Raw genomic sequence first — 15588 nt, forward strand, 5'->3', positions numbered from 1 at the left:
TAGGGCTGGGCTGTATAAACAGAAAGAAGACACTAGCTGAGCAAGAGAGAAGGGAGTAGAAGCCATGCAGTTGTTTCCTCTTAAAACCTAACTAGAGATTTTGTGAACTTTAAGTCTGGGAGCTGAACCAGAGTCCTGAGGTGAGGTCCTTATGAACTGCATATTATAGTTGCTTCTGTTCTCAAACCCTATTAAAAGGGAATGTGCTGTTTGTTAGTGTGTGTTGGCTTCTTCTTGTCCTGGGCTGTTAAAGTGAACCTATTGCTACGCCAACGAGGGGAAATTAAGGTGGGTCACGCTCACAGCACCACATGGGGCTGCAAGCGGTTGCCCACAGCTTTACAATATGGTATATAAATAAAATCAGAGGACAAATCAGATCAGAAATTAGAAGACATTATTTATATGTACACCTGCGCATATGTAATGTCATCCAGTTTCCAAACTCTTAGCAAGAGGCTAGCCCCTAACCCCTACCTTTTTGATGTTGAAAATTTGGTCAACTGTAGACAGAAGCTGGAGCTGCTGTTCCACTTAATTTGGGCAGTTCCCTCCTGCTACAGCTCCTATTGCACCTGCTTGGTGCTCTCTCGGCTGGCTCCCTATCTCTCTCCCCCCACCCCCTTTCACCTGGGATTTCCTGCTGTTTGCTCCCCCCAGCAGCAGTCTATTTCCCTCCTCTGCACTGAGTGGACAGCTCAGGTTTCCTGGGCCTAGGGGCCTCTGCACCCAAAATCTGCCAGCAGTGGCCTCTGGTGGCCCCAGCAGGAATTCCACCCACATCTAACTCAGCCTGAAATCGGAGGCCAAGAGTAACTGATAACAATTAAGGGGAAATCACAGGACATACTAACAATTCACAAGAATTGGCAGCAGTGGGATTGGGATTCTGAAAAGACTTAGTGGGGGTTCCAGATGGGCAGAGGGATCTGCATATACTGGGCAGTTGCAAGCTCAGGCGTTTAGGCACTTACCAGCTTAGTTTTACTCATGTGAGTAGTCTAACTTCACATGAATCAAGTTAAGCACATGCATAAGTGCTTTCAGGATTGGGCCTTAGTCACTAATAACAGCTCATTTGCAGCAATGAATGTTTCACCATGACAAAACTGCTAGGAAGATAATAGGTTTGAAGACATGTTCACAACTCTTTTCCAGAACAACTAGGATAACAATAATTTAAGTGAAAAAGGGGCGGTAGTTACTAAAAATACCAGCAAATAATATGTAAAAAGCATTGATTGAGAAATATTTTACAACAAAGTTTATATACTCTTAATTCACTAGAATGACAGACTTATACACTATTTTCATTTTAAACGTAATAGATAAATGGAAGATGCCTGGTCTAATGTGTAATGTTTCCTAAATTTATGCCCAGATCTCCATGTGGCAGCCTTACAGACATATCCCAGTTCCAAAAGTATAAGACAAGTCAAGCCAGAGCCATTGTCCTAGTAGAATGTGATCTGGTACCAGAAGGGGGAGACACAGTTGCTAACTTCAAAAACAGAATAGGAGTACTTGTGGCACCTTAGAGACTAACAAATTTATTTGAGCATAAGCTTTCATGGGCTAAGCTTATGCTCAAATAAATTTGTTAGTCTCTAAGGCCTAGTCCACACTAACCCCCCACTTCGAACTAAGGTACGCAAATTCAGCTACGTTAATAACGTAGCTGAATTCGAAGTACCTTAGTTCGAACTTACCGCGGGTCCAGACGCGGCAGGCAGGCTCCCCCGTCGATGCCGCATACTCCTCTCGCCGAGCTGGAGTAACGGCGTCGACGGCGAGCACTTCCGGGATCGATCCGGGATCGATTTATCGCGTCTACACAAGACGCGATAAATCGATCCCAGAAGATCGATTGCTTACGGCCGGACCAGGAAGTAAGTGTAGACCTGCCCTTAGGTGCCACAAGTACTCCTGTTCTTTTTGTGGATACAAACTAACACGGCTGCTACTCTGAAAGTTGCTAACTTGTAACTTTTCTGAATACACTGTTTAACCCATCTAGAAATGGTTTGTGAGGATACCACCTGGCCCTGACGATTGTCTCTGTAAGAGGAAAAAAAGGTAAGTAAATATGTGAAATCTCTTAGTTCTCCATTCAGGTAATAAGCTGGGGTACTCTTAGCAACTAAAGTGTGTAAACTCAATTCATCCATGTTACTGTAGGAGAAAGGGAAGAACTGGTCAATTTATGGTTTGATTAATATGAAATTCTGTTACTATTTAGGTAAAAACCTTGGGTTATGCTTAAGTACAACTTTATCTTTATGCAAAATAGTGAAAGGCAGGTCCAGCCATGACAGTGTGTAATTCGTCAACTCACCTAGCTGAAGTTATAGCTATTAAAAAAGCAGATTTAACAGAAAAATAAAGAGCTCAAAGTATGACTTCACCAATTGTGTTAAGACTAAATAGGTAACCCATGATGGAACCAGGTCATTTACAGGTGGGCACAAGTTGGAAAGCCCTTTCATAATTTTTTTTACCATACTATATGAGAATACAGATTTATTATCTATCAGAACACGATATGCTGATATAGCCATTAAATGAACCTTCAGTGAGGAAATTGATAGGCCCCCAGTCTTTAAACGAAGTAAGTATTCCAGAAGGTGTTGAATTGGTACCACACTGTTCAGGTTTGTTATGCATCCAGATCACAACCCTTAACCATTTCAGTTGGTAACATCTTCTGGTTGATTTTTTCTTAGAATTAATTAGTATGTTCTGCACTTCTAAAAGACAAAGATCTTTCAATGTCCATTCAAATCCTGTAGCCCACACTGCAAGATGGAGAGACAGGAGATCTGGATAATAAATCTTGCCCTGTTGCTGCAACAGTCAATCCTGTAATATTGGAGGCATCCTGTAACCTCCCTTCAACAACTGAAGTAAGTCCGTATGCCACTGTTGTCTCAGCCATGTCAGTGCAATTAAAATCATTCTGATTCCATCCTGTTTTAATTTTCTCTGTACCCCTTCTGTCAATGAACAGGAGAAGAAAGGGCTACTGGATGAATGTCATGCTGGAGGCACCAATCCCACAACTTGATTTCTTTGGTACACACGGGACAAATAAACTCCTCCCTACTTGTCCATACATTTCTCAACCTGGATTGTTAACCACACTAGACAGTAATGGACACTTGATTTCAAAGATGCAGAAGGCGAGTTCAGCTCTATCTACTTCAAGTATCAAAGGGGTAGCCGTGTTAGTCTGGATCTGTAAAAGCAGCGAAGAGTCCTGTGGCACCTTATAGACTAACAGACGTATTGGAGCATGAGCTTTCATGGGTGAATACCCGAAGTGGGTATTCACCCACGAAAGCTCATGCTCCAATACATCTGTTAGTCTATAAGGTGCCACAGGACTCTTTGCTCTATCTACTTCCTTTCACAACTGCTTAAAAGTAGTGAACTCACTAATCAACACAGGTTCAAACTCCTTTGTTACAAAGGGAAATGACCAAAGACGATGCAGTTGCATTATGCAGAGTATGTACTATTGAAAGCCCTATGACCAGAAGCTCCAGACATCCTTTATTAGCAAAAAGGGGAAAGTGTTGCTGTAGAGAACTTCATTTGCATACACTACCTACCCACAATTCCTCTAGTGACACTTGGGAAGTCACCATAACTATATGTGAACTGGGATTTTTGGGAGTAGTGGGTCTCAGAGAGGGGTAACCACTCTACTTTGTAGCAAAGAGCTGGTGCATGACTGAGACAATCAAAAGGAGCCCAACCAGAAGTCCAGAGCATATTCTGATTACAAGCAGAAAAAAAACAACAGTTACCTACCTTTCATAACTGTTGTTCTTCGAGATGTGTTGTTCATGTCCATTCCAAGTAGATGTGTGAGCGCCGCGTTCACAGTCATTGGAAGGTTTTTCCCCTAGCGGTACCCGTCAGGTTGGCTGTGGAGCACCCTGGAGTCGCGCCTTCATGGTGCTGTATATAGGTCCCTGCCAACCCACCGCCTCTTTAGTTCCTTCTTGCCGGAGTACTCCAACAGAGAGGTAGGTGGGTGGGTCCTGGAATGGACATGAGCAACACATCCCGAAGAACAACAGTTACAAAAGGTAGGTAACTGTTTTTTCTTCTTTGCGTGCTTGCTCATGTCGATTCCAAGTAGGTGACTCCCAAGCAGTTCCCAGGAGGAGGGGTCAGATCGCAGACTGTAGCACGCTCTGCCAAATGTGGCATCATCTCTAGCCTCCTGTGTAATGGTGTAGTATAACATAAAGGTGTGGATCGACGACCACGTTGCCGCCCTGCGGATATCTTGAATGGGGACCTGCGCCAGGAACGCTGCCGAGGAAGCCTGCGCTCTTGTGGAGTGCGCTGTCAATGCTGGGACAGGGATCTTTGCTAGATCCTAGCACGCCCTGATCAGGGGCGTAGCCAGGTGGAGGGAACAGGGGGAGCGGAAAAAAAAAAGGCGCCACCTGCTACGGCACTTTTATTTTACTCACCCGGCGGCGCTCTGGGTCTTCGGCAGTGGGACCTTCACTCACTCCACAGGTCTTCAGCGGCATTTCGGCGATGAAGCTTCAGTGCCGCCAAAGACACCTGGAGCTAGTGAAGGGCCCGCCGCCGAAGTGCCGCCGAAGACCCGGAGCGCTGCCCCGTCAGTAAAAGCGCCACAGCTGGTGGCGCCACTTGTGCTCGGTGGGGGAGCGGCCGCTGCCCCGCTCCCCCCCAGCTACGCTACTGGCCCTGATACAGGCCGTGATTCATGACAAGATCCTTTGGGACGACACTGGGAGCCCCCCTCATCTACTCAGCAATTGCAATGAAGACCTGTGTTGATTTTTGAAATGGCTTTGTCTGCTCAATGTAGAAAGCCAACGCTCGTCTGATATCCAGGGAGTGAAGCATCCGTTCCCGGTTACTAGCATGTGGCTTAGGGAAGAACACTGGAAGAAAAATGTCCTGATTCATGTGGAATTGCAAAACTATCTTTGGGAGGAAAGCTGGGTGTGGCTGCAACTATATCTTGTCCTTGTAAAACACAGTATAAGGGGTCTTGGACGTCAAAGCCTTAAGCTCAGACACCCTCCTGGCTGAAGTTACAGCCACCAGGAATGCCACTTTCCAGGAAAGGTAGAGGAGAGAGCATGCTGCTAAGGGCTCAAAAGAAGGGCCCATCAGTCTTGAGAGCACCAGATTGAGATTTCATGGGGGAACTGGCTCTTATTTGAAGGTACAGTCTATCTAGTCCTTTGAAGAAGCGACCAACCATGGGGTTAGTGAATACTGACCAGCCAGCAGAACCAGGGGAGGAGTGAGCATTGGGGGGAGGGATAGCTCAGTGGTTTGAGCATTGGCCTGCAAAACCCAGGGTTGTGAGTTCAATCCTTGAGGGGGCCACTTAGGGATCTGGGGCAAAATCAGTACTTAGTCCTGCTAGTGAAGGCAGGGGGCTGGACTCAATGACCTTTCAAGGTCCCTTCCAGTTCTAGGAGATAGGATATCTCCATTAACGAATTAAAAAAATATTAGCCAAGATGGTGGCCAGGTGCACCTTTATTGATGACACCACCAGGCCTTGCTGTTTTAGGTCCAGTAAATAGTCCAGGATGAAAGGAATCAATGATGTAACAGCGGAGTGTCCTTTTGCAGTGACCAAATCGAGAATCTCTTCCATTTAATCAGATAAGTGGCTCGAGTGGATGGTTTCCTACTGCAAAGGAGAACCTCCCTAATGGAGTCTGAGCATGTGAGTTCCAAAAAATTTAGCCACAAAGTTTCCATGCTGTGAGGTGGAGAGACTCTAGATTGGGATGCTGGAGGCGGCTGTGGTCCTGCAGGATCAAGTCTGGGACTAGGGGCAGTGTTATAGGTGTGTCCAAAGACAGGTCTAGAAGCGTGGTGAACCAGAGTTGACATGGCCAGGCTGCTGCTATCAAGATAATTGATGCTCCCTCCCTTTGGCCCTTCAGCAGGACCAGGTGTACGAGAGGGAAGGGTGTGAATGCATAAAGCAGATGCCCCTTCCAAGGAAGGAGAAAAGCATCTGCAAGCGAGCCTGAGCTATGATTCAGGAAGGAACAGAACTGCTGACACTTCCTGTTGCGCCGTGTCATGAACAAAAGTGGGAAATCCCCACCTTTGGAAGATGCTGATCATGACATCTGGACAACTTGTGGTTGTGAAAAGACCTGCTGAGCTGATTGACAGCCCTGAAGGTGCGATGCTGCAAATGTATGCAGTGGGCAATGCAGAAGTCCCACAGCTTGAGGGCTTCCTGGCACAGGGGAGAGGAGTGAGCACCACCCTGTCTGTTTATATAGAACATCACTGTTGTATTGTTTGTCAATACTGATACACATCTGCCCTCTAGATGGGTTTGAAACATCTGGCAAGCAAGGCAAACCACATGTAACTCCCTGACGTTGATGAGCAGCGAAAGTTCTGCTTGGGACCAGAGACCTTGAGTTCTGATTCTTCCTAAGTGAACCCCCCAACCAATTGCTGACACATCTATTACTAGAGACAGTGAGCATTGGGGCTCAGAGAAGGGCACTCCCGCACACACCACTTGCTGGTCGAGCCACCACTGGAGGGACTCGATAACTGGAGAAGTCAGTGTGACCAATTTGTCTAGGCGGTCTCGGTTTGGCCTGTATACCGAGGCTAGCCAAGGAGTCAGAGCTGCAGCCTGGCGTGCTGTACTACATACGTACAAGTGGCCATATGGCCGAGCAGCTTCAGGCAATTTTGTACCGTAGTAGTGGAGTATCGCCTGAGTTCCTCTACGATGGCGCCCATGGCAAGAAAGTGAGTTTCCAGAAGGAATGCCGATGAACTCTGTCCTCTGAGTAGGGGTTAGGATTGATTTCACCATGTTCAGTATGGGGCTGAGCCTGTGGAACATCATCCGAACATCACATGGTCCTCCACTCGGGCCTTGAAGCGGCCTTTGATTAGCCAGTCATCTAGGTACAGGAATACTTGCACCTGTAAACTGATAGTGAGTAAACAGTAAACCTGTAAACTGATAGTGAGTGTTGTTGACCACGAAGCAGAGGAACCGTCTGTGGGACGGGACTATGGACACATGAAAGTACACGTCATTCAAATTGAGTGCGGCGTACCAGTCCCCTGGATCCAGGGAGAGGATAATGGAAGCCAGGGAGACCATGCGGAACTTTAACTTCTTCATCAACCTATTGAGGTTTCAAAGGTCTATAATAGGTCTGAGCCAACCCTTGGCCTTTGGGATTAGGAAATACCGGGAATAGAACTGCCTGCCCCTGAACTCCAGAGGGACCTCCTCTACTGCTCCAAGTTTTAGGAGCGTTTGCACCTCCTGCATGAGAAGTTGCCCATGAGAAGGGTCCTTGAAGACAGACGGGGAAGGAGGGTGGGAAGGCAGGAGTGAACAGAATTGGAGAGACTATCCCAATTCTACCATGCTCAAGACCCATTGATCTGAGGCAATTTGTGCCCAGGCATGGTAGAAATGGGATAGATGATTCACAAAAGGAGGGGAAGGATCTGGGATTTGGACAGGTGCGTTGCCCCCAGGCACACCCTCAAAAGTTTGGCTTGGAGCTGAAGGCTACTTTGCTGAACCATGGCCCTGGTTAGAGGAGGACTGAGAGGGTCTCCGTCTATTACTCCTGCCCCGCTTCCTACTATAGACCTGTGTAGGGGGAGCAGGGTAGAAGTGAGGGGTAGGCTGCAGCTTAAAATGTTTCCTCTGCAGGGCTGGTGTATGAAGCCCCAAGGACTTCAGTGGTGCCCATGAGTCTTTAAGGCTGTGGAGCTTAGAGTCTGTCTGCTCCAAGAAAAATCCTAAGCCATTGAAAGACAAGTCTTGAATTTTCTGCTAGACTTCATGCAGGAGCCCCAACACCTGAAACCATGAGCTCCTTCTTATAGCCATGGCTGTTGACACAGTTCAGATTGCCGAGTCCTCTGAATCTAGGGAGGCCTGTAAGGAGATCTTCGCGACCACCTTGTCTTCCTCAAGAACAGCAGCAAACTCCAAGCAAGAGTCCACCAGAAGTAGCTCCTTGAATCTGGACATGTTCCAAGAGTTAAAACTGTAGTGGCTGGGGACTGCCTGCTGGTATGCAATGTGAAGCTGGAGCCACCTAGTAGAATACACCTTCCTACCAAAGAGATCCAGCTTCTTCACCTCCTTGGACTTAGGAATAGGTCCTGGTTGTCCTTGCCTTTCCTTTTCATTGGCAGCCACCACCACCAAAGTGCCCGGCTGAGGATGAGAGAACAGGTATTCATACCCTTTTGAAGGCACAAAATACTTCCTCTCCACCCCTTTGGCTGTGGGGGGGAGGGGAGGCGGGCGTTTGCCACAATGCTTTAGTAGTGTTCTGGATGGTCTTAATGAGGGGCAAAGCCACCCTCGGTGGACCTTCAGGCACCAGAATGTTGACCATCGGGTTGGTCTACTCCAACACCTCCTCTGCCTGCATGCCCAAATTCTGAGCCTCCCTTCTGAGTAACTCCAGATGGGCTCTGTTGTCCATGGCTGGCAGTGTGGTGGATGTGCCCGCCACTGCCTCATCAGGGAAGGATGAGGAGGATGTCTGCGGAGATCCCCCTGTGCCAACACATCTTGCATGGTGTCTGGACCAGTACCGGCTTCTGGGCCCATGCCGGTCTCAGTGCCGGGTCTCACTGTGGTCTCAGTGCCGGCCTTTGTGCCCAACTTCTAGCCTCGCAGAGGTTCCCGAGCTACAGATGATGATGATGATGATGGAGGGGCCCAGGCCTCCAATACCACCGACAATGATCTGGACTTCGGCTCTTGGGCTTGGTGGTAGGCCTTCAGGGTCCAGAAGGGCCACTGAGCTGGCGCCTGCCACTGCGATGGCCATGGCATCATAGGCAATGGCTGCCCTTCCTCTTGTCTGGAGTGGTGTCGAGAACAGTGCCGGCTTTGCCTAGAGGCATACGACTCCGCCTCCGAGTCCAACAAGGACTCAAACCTTGGCGACATGGAGTGAGACAGTGCCGGGGAGTGGTGCTGAGGTGAGGGTGAGCGGTGCCACATCATCGCTGGCTTGCTCTTAGAAGGCATGGTGCCGGTGCCCGTGCGGGAAACTGCGCTGTCATCACTATACGGTCCCTGGCCACCTCAAAGGTGTCCAGCGTGGAGGGAAGGTCTAAGTCCTCCTAGAACCGGACTTGACGGACCTCCCTGTGAGGCTGGAGTTGATGGTGCTGGCTGAGTCTGAGCCACAGCAGAGGGTCCTGGCGCAGGACGCACCCTGCTGGTGCCTCCTTGCTCCACTGCTCTAGTGGGAGAACGACCTCTGCCAGTCTTCTTTTTCTTGTGCAGCACTGGCAAATGGGATCGGTGCCTGGCATTGCACCGGAGGTGGTCTTCGGCGCTGGGGAGTGGTGGTGCTGAGGGTACCTGGAGCCAGAGTCCTTTCTCAGTTCCGCAGCCTCTTTTACTGAGTCCGGCACGCTCCTCATTGAAGTGCTGGGCTTGGGGTTGGACGACGCCTGTGCCAGCGGTGGAACAAGGGCTGACTCCATCAGGAGCAATTTTAGCCTAAAGTCCCTCTCCTCCTTAGTCCTTTGGCAGAAGCCTCTGCCGATTCTGCACTTCTCGGTCTGATGGGCTTCCCAAGCAGGAGTCATGTGGGTCTCCCTTTGGCATAGGCTTCAGACAGGACCTGCATGGTTTGAACCCCTGAGACCAAGTCATGCCCCGGTCCCTGGGAGGCGAAAACATGGTGAGGGAAACCCCCCAATTAAAACTTATCTTAACTATGAACTACTGAAAACTAACTAATACTAAGTTTTTAATTATTTACAGATTCAACAAATCCACTAGGGGTTTGGCTTGCCGTAGCAAGAGAAGAGAGCTGCTCCAATGACTGTCACTAGTGGTAAGAAGGAACTGAAGAGGCGGTGGGTTGGCAGGGACCTATATACACCGCCATGAAGGTGCAACTCCAGGGTGCTCCACAGCCAACCCGACAGGTACTGCTAGGGAAAAAACCTTCTGATAACTGTGCATGCGGCACGCACACACCTACTTGGAATCGACATGAGCAAGCACTTGAAGAACTGAAGCATCTGATGCCCTCCACTGGCATTTATATTACTTTAGCTCTTAATGTGTCTTTTTCTATGTGAATGTTTACATTTCTCCATGCTACGTCTCCTCTCTCCCTTCTTGCATCCACTTCCTTCCTTCCCTCTTCTACCAGAGAAAAACATTATGGCCTCTGTTCTCATAACTTCCTCTAGCCCTTTTCTATACTCTCTCCCCAACACCAGCTCTATATTTCTTTCATGGTCTTTCCCTCCTGTTATCTCAGTGGATAGCCCCATATCTCTTAAGCTCATAAACCCGAAGTTTTCTTAGTAGCATCTCATCTCCCAATTCCAAACTCTAGCTCCCTCCAGTTTCCACTTTCCTACTCTTCACTCAAGCCCATTTCCACTACCTCCTGCCCTCTCATGGGGTGTAGAACTGCCCTGCTGCAAGAGTGAAGAGGTAGACCTTCAAATGTGTTTTTGTTTCCCCCAGCAGCCCTTTAGCATCTCCTTGCAGCTTGTCTTGCCTGTTACTCAGAGCAAGTACACACTGAAACACCCATTCTGTAGCAGCTACTGGGAAAAGCAATGAAACACAGGCCTCATAAGTTGATGATTTCTTTCCTCTTTTGCTCAAAGGGGGGTTGCACACCATGCATCTCTTCTCTCCTCCAGTGCTAACTGAACTAGTACTCCACCCCACTTACTCTCACTCAGTCACAGTCTAAGTGGACAACACCACGGCAGACAAGCCCCTATGTTTCTCTTGTTCTGCTAAACAATGTGACAGGCAGAGTAAGGCAGCCTCCCCTCCAAGAGTCCCATAACGCCTAGAAAAATAAAGAAAACCCAGGCTATCATAGAAAATCCATGCCAGCAAGTACTTGACTTTCCACATAATTACCCTGAGGGACCTCCAGCACTGGGCATAGCTTTGTTTCAAGAAATCCACATATCAGACACTGAAGCAGAAAAACAACAAGATTATCTTTCCTCTTCCATCCTCCTTTCTGACCTGGTCTCTTCCTGTTCACCAGCTCATTCCCTATACGCCTTGAATATCATATTTCTTTCTGACCCATCTACCAATGCCTTTCTGTCTCTTCTCCTTCACTGCTCCCATGATCAGGAACATCCTCCCCATCGTTAGCAGATTCTGTTTCCAAATAAAAGCATTGAACTCTTGAATTAGCATCTCTGTCTCCTCATGCTCAGTAATTCTCTGCTTTGTTTAGGGTATGGGAGGGAGGAAGCAAGGTATAAACAGAAGACGGATACAGTCTGGGTTGCACACATTTTTATGTATAAAAAGTAACAGTTATAAAATGACATGGAACACTTTTGTATGAAATGCCATCTATTTCTGTATTGTCCTCTTGGTAAATTAATCCACATCATAGCATTTGAAGCTAAGATAGGCAAATAAACTTCATACTTTCTGATCCAGATAACTGCATTTTCTTAGTTCTTCCAACACCATTTCCAGGGGGAAAAAATCCCAAATAAAAAATTCTTATGGCTCGAGTCATGGCTGACACTGATGTCACCCATTTATCTTCCACCCTAAAAATCATCATAGAATCAAAAGATAGAAAAAAAGACATTAGATTATCTAATCACCTTTTTATTTGGTACAAAGAAGAGAATTTATAACCGAACATCTCAAAATTAGAGTTATCTTATAACACTTAGTCTTCTGGTTCCCATTTTTAAACTTTTTTTGCTTCACTGCCTTCAATCATTTTCAAGGACACCTTCCATCCCCCATGCTGTAGGCCTTAATCTAGCACACACTCACACAAATGAGTAACTTTAAACATGTCAGTAGACCCATTGACTGCATGTGTGGGTACGTCTATAATTACCTCCGGGTCTAGACGCGATGAATCGATCCCGGATCGATCCCGGAAGTGCTCGCCGTCGACGCCGGTACTCCTGCTCCGCGAGAGGAGTACGCGGAGTCGACGGGGGAGCCTGCCTGCCACGTCTGGACCCGCGGTAAGTTCGAACTAAGGTACTTCGACTTCAGCTGAAGTTGCATATCTTAGTTCGAAGTGGGGGGTTAGTGTGGACCAGGCGTGTGTGTCTGAAGGACAAGGGCCTAAATATTCTGCACCGATGTTTTGCAGTGTCTTCTGATAGCATCAAGGTTGGGATTTTTTTTTCCTGGCACATTGAATGTTTTCACGCCCCCACACTGCTCACCTCACTTGTGCTCAGTTTAAACATGGTCATGATATTTTCCTGTAGTCCATCCCCAGCTCTCATGATACCTGTACAGCCAACCTTATGAAAAGCTATTATTTTTCACATTACAGCATTAACCAACAGTATCCTATCTATAAGATATCTAAAGTATCTAATCATATTATGATCAGAATATAAGGTAAGCAAAGCATAATAATTAAAATGTGTCTTTTGATATGTTAGGCATTTAAGAAGCTTGCCTCAAGCATATACCACAAACACGACCAATATCATAGGGGAAAAAAAGTGCAGAGGTCTTCATAAGAACAGGAAGCTGAGGATTGGAAACAAGTTATAGTACAAGGAAACACAACATTTAGAGATACAGATCACTCTGCAGGATATGCCATTTTGTCGCCCTAATGATCAAGCAAACGAAGATAATGCTGTTTCCACATTTAGTAAGCAGTTTTGTAATCGGTTTAAAATGAGTTCTGATTTAAGGATCAGAACATTCTGTACAGCTATACAGTTTCTTTCTAGAGTCTGGTTGCATCCAACTATTACTATAGAACAGGAGAACTATATATGGGATAGCGGTTATTGGGGGCGAAATAATAATACTCTAAGGTATATTACATTTATAAAACACTTTCATTTTAAATAATCAATCCTCACAATTACCCACCTTACAGGAATGTTACATTTTATTGCCTTAATTTTACAGATAAGGAAACTGAAGCAACCAGGGTAAGTAAATTACCAATGGCCACAGAACAAGTTACTAGCACAACTGGCATTAGATTTAGCAGTTCCTGGTTTCCAGTCCCACAATAAATCACTACATGCCTTCTCAATGAGGGTATGTTGAATTACACAGAGTGCTACCCTCAACGTGCCTGACTACCCAGCTATTGAACCTGGCTGGGAGAAAACAGACTGAAAGCTGAAAGGAATGGAGTGATGTCATGCTGAACTGCAGAGATAATACTTGCAAGGAAGTTGAACATTAAGTTGTCAGTGGGTGATCTTAGTCAGTTTGATTGAATGGGTCATGTGTAAAGTTGTCATTCAAGGCAAGAGTCTTTTGATTAAACAATGTCTAAGAGATGTATATCAAGGTTGGTGGGCCTAAAACATATCCTACCTTCTTTTTCTCCATTTAATACTTAGTTTTAATACAAGTGGAATTGAAAATGTTAATAGAACCGTTTTATGGGTTGTATTACTATTATTTCTACTGTGGAAGCATTTAATAGTTCCACAAACATGCACTACTGTATAAACACAGAGTCAAATGTTTTGCAAAGGCTTGCTTTTGCAAAATACTAAAATATGGGCAAATGTGACCTTTAAAGGATCCCCTTACAATACATTATGATGGATTTTTATTCACAAATTAGATGAACAGACTTATTTTGGTTTTAATTTGGTATTAATCTTGACTGATCAGATTTCATAGTAATGCTTTTAAAAAGTTTACATTAAAAGAAGCATATTGGAACAAAGAGAAAAAACAAATGAAACCAGATGTTGACAACCACATGAGTAGTTGAATGTACATGTGGAACATGGAAGATTTTTTTATTTTAAGGTTTTTAAGAAAAGAGTTAAGAGCCCATTTAAAGTCTTCCAGCTGTTAGATAGCAAGGTATGAAATCTGTTCCATGATATGTTTTAGAATGATCTGCTGCAGTTAAACAACTAGAATGTGTTTTCCCCTCATCAAAATAAAATTTGCAGGCTTACATTTAAACACAATAGGAAGAACTAACATTTAGAATCCTTTCTTTAAATTGTTCATTATTCTGCTCCTCAACTCCTTCACTCTCAACAGAAGTTCCCATCACATACCTTTCAGCCACTTAGTAGAAATGTTAAAGTAAAGAGTAGTAAATAGATGAGTGTTAGGAAAGTGTTGTGTTTTAAAGATGGAAAGCACGATAGACATGCTAAATGTTGCACATATGTGGGAGAACCCACCATAACATTTTTCAGGTTTTTCCAAAAGTATGTGTACTGAGAGAGGAATGAGGGAGCTCATTGAATGTTGAGATTCCTTACGTACAATATCACTTGTACATTTTCATAGCCCATATTTTACATGCTTGGCTTAAAGCATTGCAAGAATTAACAAAAATAATACATAGCAGGGAAGGGTTGGATAGCACTGAATGAAGAAATTACTCTGTCAAAAGATAATCAGTACTTTTGGAATAAATACTTTCATACACAAAAAACAGCACATCTGGAAGTACTCTAAGGAAATACCTAAACTGGGTTAAAACAGTTATCACACAAAGCAAGTAAGGCTCAATAGTAATTTTAGATTTCCCCTTAAACATAAATATCTCCTATATTAGCTTGTATTTTCTCCTGATTCCTCTCCCCATACAATATGTGGTATACAGTAAGAAAAATCCATTTGAAATTAATAGGATATACAACCACTTGCAGGTAACAAACATGCCTCACATTGCCAGATGAAAATCTACTTTTTCTAGACAGAATCTAATGGTAACAAATAGTCAATAATAGTTTATTCAACAGTTGACAAATGGATCAAATAATTTGACCATCTCTAGAATGCATTCACTTTAAAAGCTATAGAAGATTATTCAGCCATCTACAGTTCTGCTTGAGTAATTCAATAAATTATTTAAGAATAATTTAGTTAAGAATACCACATCCAGATAAATTAATCACAACAAATTTTTACCAGACAGAATAATCATTAAGTACTTGGTTTAGTTAAACATGAGTTACATATATGTAATATATATATGATAAGCATTTATTTTAAAAGGAAATTAAATTCTCAATTACATAATTACATACATAGCAAGGCTTGGTGAAATTGCATTGAAGTAAATGGCAACACACTCACTGAGATCATAGGCCCAGAATTTCACCCTTGGAGGCAATTTAAAGTTGCCTTTACATTGTACCTTATATTTTTTACTCATCTGCATGTGTGTGAAGGGGTCAAAAATAGTTATTCACATTTCTACAGAAGAAAGTTGAGTGATGTACTGCTCAGGAAAGATATGTTTTCTGGTGATATCATAAATAACAATAGTATTCAGTAGTAAACATCTGTATGGGAACATTAAAAAGGAGTGTAAGTAATGTAAAGTGTATCCACAAGAAAAACAAGCAAGAGTTTAGCTAAACAAGAGTATAGGTATTTCAACAATTAGACCTATTGCATTTCATATTTTTGTTAAGAGCGCCATGACGTACTCTTCAGAGTACACTTCTTTAATGAAGCGTGTTTTACTTCTGCCAGTTAATCTGACTGGCTATTTTTAATACTATATTGATAGGGATGTGTATTTTGTTAAATGTGTATTAGGGCTT

Source organism: Emys orbicularis, chromosome 1 (assembly GCF_028017835.1).
Source record: "Emys orbicularis isolate rEmyOrb1 chromosome 1, rEmyOrb1.hap1, whole genome shotgun sequence".
Taxonomy (NCBI): Eukaryota; Metazoa; Chordata; order Testudines; family Emydidae; genus Emys; species Emys orbicularis.